The 7539-nt window shown below is 47.0% G+C and overlaps 1 long non-coding RNA gene across 1 annotated transcript; it reads right to left on the bottom strand.

Moving 5' to 3' along the window:
- Nucleotides 1-2898: 2898 nt before the first annotated feature.
- Nucleotides 2899-7325, bottom strand: LOC109287055. The gene is made up of 3 exons (XR_002094754.1): nt 7107-7325; nt 3674-3939; nt 2899-3014 (listed from the first exon to the last, which is right to left on the bottom strand). It is a non-coding gene; the product is annotated as an uncharacterized LOC109287055 (long non-coding RNA).
- Nucleotides 7326-7539: the final 214 nt, after the last annotated feature.

Genomic DNA, 7539 nt, shown 5'->3' with positions numbered 1-7539 from the left:
AGAAACAGGCTGTGTGAAAAAGAAAAGAAATATTTCATTTTACTTTGCATATCTGAAATTTAAAGGAATATAGTAAGAAAGCAAGGTCCCCAAGTCCATGCTAGTAATTTATCTCCCAACAAAGACCTGGCTTGCTGTAATGGGACCACTGCCCTACCAAAGGAGAAGCTTGCAGATAATGCTTGCATGATGCTTCTGATGAGCCCTGTATAAATGTCATGTTCATAATAGCCCTGTGAAGTAGATAATAAAAGCTCTGCTTCACAGGGGCCTATCATTTTTAATTACCTCTAAAGCACTGAGAGTTCCATAAATAATAATTATCCCAATTCCACAGATGAAGAAGCAGACACAGGGAAATTAAGTGACTTGCCAAAGACCTCGCAGCAGGGGTCACAGCGAATGAGATTAGAACGCCTGTGCATCTGGCCCTCAGCCACATGCACGGTCCACTGGTGACTGACAGCCCACAAGCCAGATCCAGCCCATGAAACCACTGGATCTGGCCCCTGGGGCTTCAGTGGTGGGAAGCTTCGGCTGCGGTCGGTCGCTCTTCCCATTCTGCCACAGAGACAAGAGGTGGCAGCAGCCGGGTCCTAGCACCCACCTACCCACTTTCTTGATTCAGGGTGGGTCATTCTGGCCCACCCCTCATAGAATCATAGAAAATTATGGTTGAGAGGGATCTCAGGAGGTCATCGAGTCCAGTGGTTCTCAAACTTTTATGTACTAAGACCAATTTGTAAACACCAATGGCCAGTCCCAGCTCAGTGTCCCTCACTCCTGACCAGCTACCCCCTACCCCCAGTGTGTGGGGCAAGGGGGGTGTAGGGTATGGGGGGCCCCCAAGCAGCCCCTGGCATGCTGGGCCTCTGCCAGCCTGCAAGGAAAAAGCCACGGTTTCCCACAGTTTTCTCCTTTAAAGGAGAATCCATTTTTCAAGTTTGTTCGCAACACTTTCATATATCTTGTGACCCACGTTTGGGTCATGATCCACAGGTTCAGAAATGCTGATCTAGTCCAACCCCCTGAACTCAAAGCAGGTCCATCCCCAACTATATCATGCCATCCAAGGCATTGTCTAGCCAGGTCTTAAAAATCTCCCTGGATGCAGATTCCACAACTTTGCTGGGTAACCTGTTCCAGTGCTTTACCACCCTCTTAGTGGGAAAGTTCTTCCTAATATCTAACTTAAGCTTCCCTTGCTGCAACTTGAGACCCTTGCTCCATCATCTACCACCACTGAGAACAGTCCTGCTCCATCCTCTTTGGAACCCTCTTCAGGTAGCCGAAGGCTGGTGTAATGCAGGTTGCCTACCCCTGCATTAAACCATGCTGCCCACAGTTGTGAGCTTGCATTACATAATAAGCCTTAAGGTGTGGGGGTAGGCTCCAGATATTCATTGAGCTATTGGATTTGAAATTTACTGCCTCAATTTGTTCAGCCTTCAGGACTCATACCTGCTTACTTGAGTCCTTGAGGTCCCCTTGCAGGTCCCAGAATGTCTGCAGCACTGTTGCAATAAAAGCACTTAAGAGGCAGTAGCCAGAAGCCACACACGGCAGGACTGGAAACCTCGGTGTTCTTGGAACAGCGCTACTCCCCTCAACGCAACAGCACAGCACTTACTTTGAGTTCCCGCAGTGACACTGTTAGTGCATTGCAGTCTTGATTCAATTTGGGTTCGGGAGAGGAGGGGGAGTAAGTATTACAGTCAGGATTCTCTCCAGCTGTTGAACTTTAGCATTTCTTTTGTTGCAAGACAGTTCTGTTTATCGCTATGGCCTGCATACCTGTAGGAAAGAAAACATTCAGAAGGGAAATTAGACATGAAGCATCATGCTATCAAACAGTCTCCTTGCCATATGCAATTTCTGGTGGCTAAAATCACTCTCCATCCCCTGCTGCGATACATTAACCTTAGAGTTCTTCCTTTCTTAGCCCACTCACAAGTCCCTTTGAGTTATAGGCTGACTTTTTTGATGTTCTGTGGGTGTTGGACACCAAACTACTACACAGACTTTCATTACAAGTTAGGTGCCTAAATCTCTTAGGCTCCCCAGAAAATCCCAGCTACAAATCACATGGGTATAAATGAGAGGGAAAAACACCTTTTCTAAAATCTGACAAAATCATCTATGATTCTATGAAAAACTCAGACAACTTGTGTTTTTTAAAGCAGCCTAGAAGGGTAAGATGTATCCCTCCATTTTAAACAAGGTATGTGCCTAAATCCCTTAGGATAGACTTGAAAATCTCAAATCAAGTGCATAAAAGAAACACCGGGCATTATAAGGTAGAAGCTGAATTATGCTCCATATAACTGAAGGAAAATTATGTTCAGTGCAGAGGGGAAACTCCTGAAAGCAAAACACCTCAGACAAGCTGGTCATAAGCTTTGATGCTCGATGAAGTTTGTACAAGTCACTCAGGTCAGGCTTGCCTCAAGGGCACTCAAATAAGCGAAGAAAAATCACCTAAGGGTGTGAAGTCACCACACAGAAATTAAAATGCCTTAAGGCCCTGCCTCAGTGCTCTCCTTCAGAAGTAAAATGGTGTTACATCATTGGAGTTGCACATTCCTTGGATTAGGCCCTGTACAAGGGAGATCTCAGTCCTAGGTCTCACTCCAGTGTGTCTGGGAATATTCAATCATGCTGATAGTAGGCACTGTGGTTAGGAGGGGTATGACCACAGGAGTCTTGCTTGATCTAGCAGCTGAGAGCAGCAGCACTCAGTGGCCCCACAGCAAGTTTAGGCATATTACTTACCATCAGTAAGCTTCAGCAGTGACCTGAGTGTGTAGATATGCCATGGCAACTGGCTCATTACAGAGAAGAAAACAGCTAGATATAAGAAAGAGAGTCATCACCTACCTGTCCTGGCTGCCGCTTGTATTTCTGTGCACTTCATAAGCAGCGCTATCAATTTGCACAGGATTTGGTAGTGTTCTTAACGTGACCTCTCCTGAAGTCAAAGCAGTGCCAGTTTCTGCTAAAAATGTCTCCTTGACCTTAGGATATCAAAAGCTCACATGAGCACAGGCCCCACCAGCAACTTCAGAGAAAATATGGCAAAAAATCCCAAACATAGAATCATAGAAAATGAGGTTGGCAGGGACCTCAGGAGGTCATCTAGTCCAGCGCCCAGCTCAAACTAGAACCATCACCGACTAGATCATCCCAGCCAAAGCTTTGTCAAGACAGACCTTAAAAACCTCCAAGGATGGATATTCCACCACCTCTCTGGGTAACCTGATCCAGTGCTTCACCACCCTCCTAATGAGAAAGTTTTTCCAAATATCCAACTTAAACTTCCCTTGCTGCAACTTGAGACCGCTGCCCCTTGTTCTGTCATCTGTCACCGCTGAAACTAGGTATGGACTCAACATGTTCAAAGTCTCGGGACTTCTTTTTTAAGCTTTACTCAATTTCTGGATGCGGGGGGAGGGGGGGGGGCACTTATTGCCTGACCTTATGACTGAACGAGGCCTTATACCCCTATTGTGGAAGGCAGTCTGATACCTTTCCCTTTTTATAACAAATTTAGAGAAGTTGTAGGAACTCACTTTAGGAGATCTGTGAAGAATGTACATGCCCAGTAACATCCCATAGTCTTGGTCACACTGCTTTTCAGAACAACTGCACTAAATCTGTGTGCCTGGTAGCTCACCTTTAAGCTCTGGTTTCTTCTCAGACCTCCCTCCATGCACTGAGCCAGGAGCAAAAGCGACCCCAGGATTGTACCGCTGGAGAGCCAGTGGCTGTAACCCACCGGCAGACCACATACATCAAGTCCTCACACTAGCCAAGGCAGGTTAGGAGTAGTTCCTTAGCTCAGAGGACAAAGATCTGCACAGTCCTGCAGGTGTGGAATCAACCCCTGCTAACTTTCATGCAGGGGCTCCTGGGTTTGTGCAGGACCGGGTTTCTTTTTCTCTGTTAAAAAAAATATTTAAACGTAAAATGAGAAAAATAACCTGTTAAAAGAGGTCTCAACCAAATGAGTCCAGTGTGGGTAACCTTTAAGGTTAAAAAACCATAAGCCAGACCCCCAAATCCACATTTTAAAGAAACATACTGGCTTTTTTTTTTGGTGGAAGCTGTCTTTTGAGGTATCTTACTGCAGTGCAGACAGAGCCTCAGTTTGTTTATTGTTTTTCCCTGCATCCCCCCAGGGACATGTGGCAATTAGGGTACCTGCACCACGTCCTCAGCTTGTCCTGGCAAAGCTGTCCCAAGCACACCTGCTCCCACTCCCATACCCCAAAACCATAAATGCAGTGGTAAAGCTGCTCTGGGGTCCTCCCCAGTGGTCACTCTCAAGTGGAGCATTGTCAGAAACATCCCTGGTGAAACATGCTTGGGGCATGGTATAGCCAGACTTTAGCGGTGCTTGCTCTCCTGGATTCACTGAGCACCATGGGTTTTGTCCTCCCAGCCCATGAGAGCTGTGCCTATGCCAAGCTCCCAAGCCTTGGCCCCTTTAGGTAACCAGCCTCATCAACCAGGTGGTTGGTAACTTCAGAAAAGGGTATTTCTCCAGAGAGGAGAAGGCCCTGAGGTGACTACGACCATCTCTGTTGCGGCCCTTCAGTTTAATTGTAAGCAAATGCTCCTTAGGGAGCCATCACCATGAGCAAAGCATGGGACAATGTGCTATGTATGGCCAGCATTGCCAAAGTCAGGGACATCTGTCCTCTGGACTAGCAGACTGCTTAGAGAGCATTGCAGGAGCCCAGCTTTGAGATCACAAAGGCCAGCCTCACAGTGGTCAGGTCTGTTTTTGATGTAATAGCTAGCAGCAAGATGCGAGGAGGAAGCCTTGACTGCCATTACCCATCATTGCTCTGGAAGCATCAAGGCATAAAAGGACTCGAGCTGTACCAGAATTTTCCTGTCTCCCTTGCTCAGTTGTGAGGCCAGTGCTGTAGTCAGTGGTATCAGAAAAGCAGCAGATGAATACCTACACCCTTCCCTCTTTTCAGTTGTGAGCCTATGCAGGGTTGTGACTTCTGCAGACACATGACAGCAACCTATACTCACAACTGATTTGAACTTTGGCTCTTTGGTGACCCCATACCCTGTAACTGGCTTTCTGATTTAGTCTATAAGGCCACCCTGTCTTCTGCCTTTCTCCTGATAACCCATTTAATTTCCACATGGGATTAGCTGTTAAGCCTTCTTCCTCAAGCATTGTAGACACTAAAAAGCAGCTCAGAGCACAGTCCTGGCCTGCATGTCCTTGGTGTGACATCCTGGCAATTCTACAAAGCTCTGACCTCTGCTCTGGCCTTCCATAGAGGAAGTGAATGAATGTTTCCCCAGCTGGACAGGAAGGTCCCCCTGCGATTCCCCAAAGCCTGCAATGCTCAGCACAGCCTCTGTACAGGCATCCCGACGTCCTGGGAAAAAGGGATGGTAGAAACTAGTCAGAGATGATGGAGTCATGGAAATCAGTAGTGAAGTAAGGCATTATGTGATTTCCTGCTTTGAGAACAAGATAAACATCCTCTGTATCTTCTGGAGCTATTGTACACAACATAAGGTGCCAAAATCACACACATTATGGACTGCTGAGAGATAAGCACTTACGGCTTGTGTACACAAGGATACTCAGTAAAACTGAACCAACAAGCAAAGTTTAGCAGTTTATTCCTAAGGATTAAACTACAGAGAACTAAGGCCACCTTCCCTCTAAAGGGCAGCATCCAAACAGGCTTTGATGCACTTGTGCTTCACAAAGTAAGCAGATTTATCATGACTTTCTTGGTCACGGTGTAGATAAATCCTCACTGTGAAACGTTCCCTAGTAAGAGGGAAAGGACCTGATGCAGTAGGGTTATTCAGACAGTCATGGAAGGAGTCACAGTCTGGATGGGCAGTCAAACCTTTCCATGGTTCCTTCATGTTGCCGAACAGCTGCACAAAATGGAGAATTAAGCTATAAACAGATGTTGTCCTCAGCTAGGATCAGCTGTGTCAGATTGTATCCTGGAACAGCTGGCCTTTCATTGTGTGACAGACATTGCCTGTTGTCCCTTGGGATCAGGCCCCTGCTACTTCTGGGGCTTCAAGAGCCTGATCCTTCAGGATAATTGCAAGTGGGGGAACCCTGGGGTTCCCCTGTTTGCAAACACGTGCCCTGAGTTGGGGCACGGCAGTGTGATACTCACACCTGGTGAATCCCCTGCAAAGGACTTCCCAAGGCATGCAGGATAAGGCCCCTTAAGCCCTAGGAGCACATGACTGGGGTAGCTGGAGAGCACAGGCATCTCCTGGCTACCCGTGCTCTCCTGCCATAAAGCAAACAGATGTCTACCACACACAAAAAAGCAACATAAATGTTTACTACCTATTTTCATAGGCAAAATTTCAGGCATTTGAGGCACAACAAGGGCCATGGACATCTGTTTGCTTGGGCTTTGTGCTGCTATAAACATTTTTATGGTGGCACAAAGGCAGCTAGGATCTGGGACCAACTTCCAAGGGAAGTGGTGCTCACTCCTACCCTAGCCAGGGTCATTTGACCCCAGCATCCTTTCCTGCCGTGGCATGGTGTCAGACTTGATGATCTGCTCAGGTCCCTTCCAACCCTACAAACTATGAAACTATGACGTGTGTTTGCAGTCTTACTGCCCTAGTGAATAGTTGTGGACTAGGATCTGCTGGAGGGAGGGGCCGGGCCTGAAGGAGCAAGCCCTGGTTTTCAAACAGGAAGGCTCAGGGAATTGGCTCCTTCATGACAGGGCTGGGATTCTGGCCAAAGGGAGCTGTCATTGTGGGCACTTCTATTCCAGGCAAATGAGATGTGTGTACATCGTATTCATACACATACTGGCTATAAAAATCCTGATTCTGTGACACCACATTCATCTAGGAGGAAACTAAGACAACCAGTCTGCTAACTAGCCAGTCTGCTCCCAAGGTCAGGCAGGGAAGCAATAGCTCCTATCTTCTGTTTTTAGATGCATTAAAGCCTTCCAGAAGAGCCATTTGGTTATGGATGCTGAATCAGGCAGAATAATCTTCCTGCAGCAGAAACAAGGACACCTATAGATGCATTTTTAACAGAAACTTGGAAAATAGATTCTTCCGTCTCTTACCTGCTAAGGCCAAGCTGAGAGCCTGGATTACCATGGCAACTGCTAGGGATGTTACAAGACACCTATCCTTGCTTTCTTTTCCTTTCTCTTTTTTTCTTTTTCCTTCGTGGGGGTGCAGGGCAGGTTCTCAAAGCTGACAGGAAAGGAAACAGATTACAGAATAAAAAGGGCAGAAAAAGAGACCATCTCACAACCTCTCCCCACCCCACCCCCATCACATGGGTACTAGAAAGCACAAGGTCGTGCATCTGGCACATCCTGCAGTGTAGCACACCTCTCTCCAGGCTGCAAGCCTTTGTGCGGGCTCTCTTAGCACAGCAGGCCTCACATGTATCATCTACGGAAACTCCGTGAGGCAGTGCATAATTCTCCCAATAGCTAAGTGACCCATTTTCCACCAATCACACAGCAAGACGGTCCATCAGTTCAGCCT

This window comes from Gavialis gangeticus, unplaced genomic scaffold, assembly GCF_001723915.1.
Source record: "Gavialis gangeticus isolate Ggan-Ray unplaced genomic scaffold, GavGan_comp1, whole genome shotgun sequence".
In the NCBI taxonomy this organism is placed as follows: Eukaryota; Metazoa; Chordata; order Crocodylia; family Gavialidae; genus Gavialis; species Gavialis gangeticus.
Note: the sequence above shows the minus strand (reverse complement) of the source record. Positions and strands in the feature narration are given on the sequence as shown.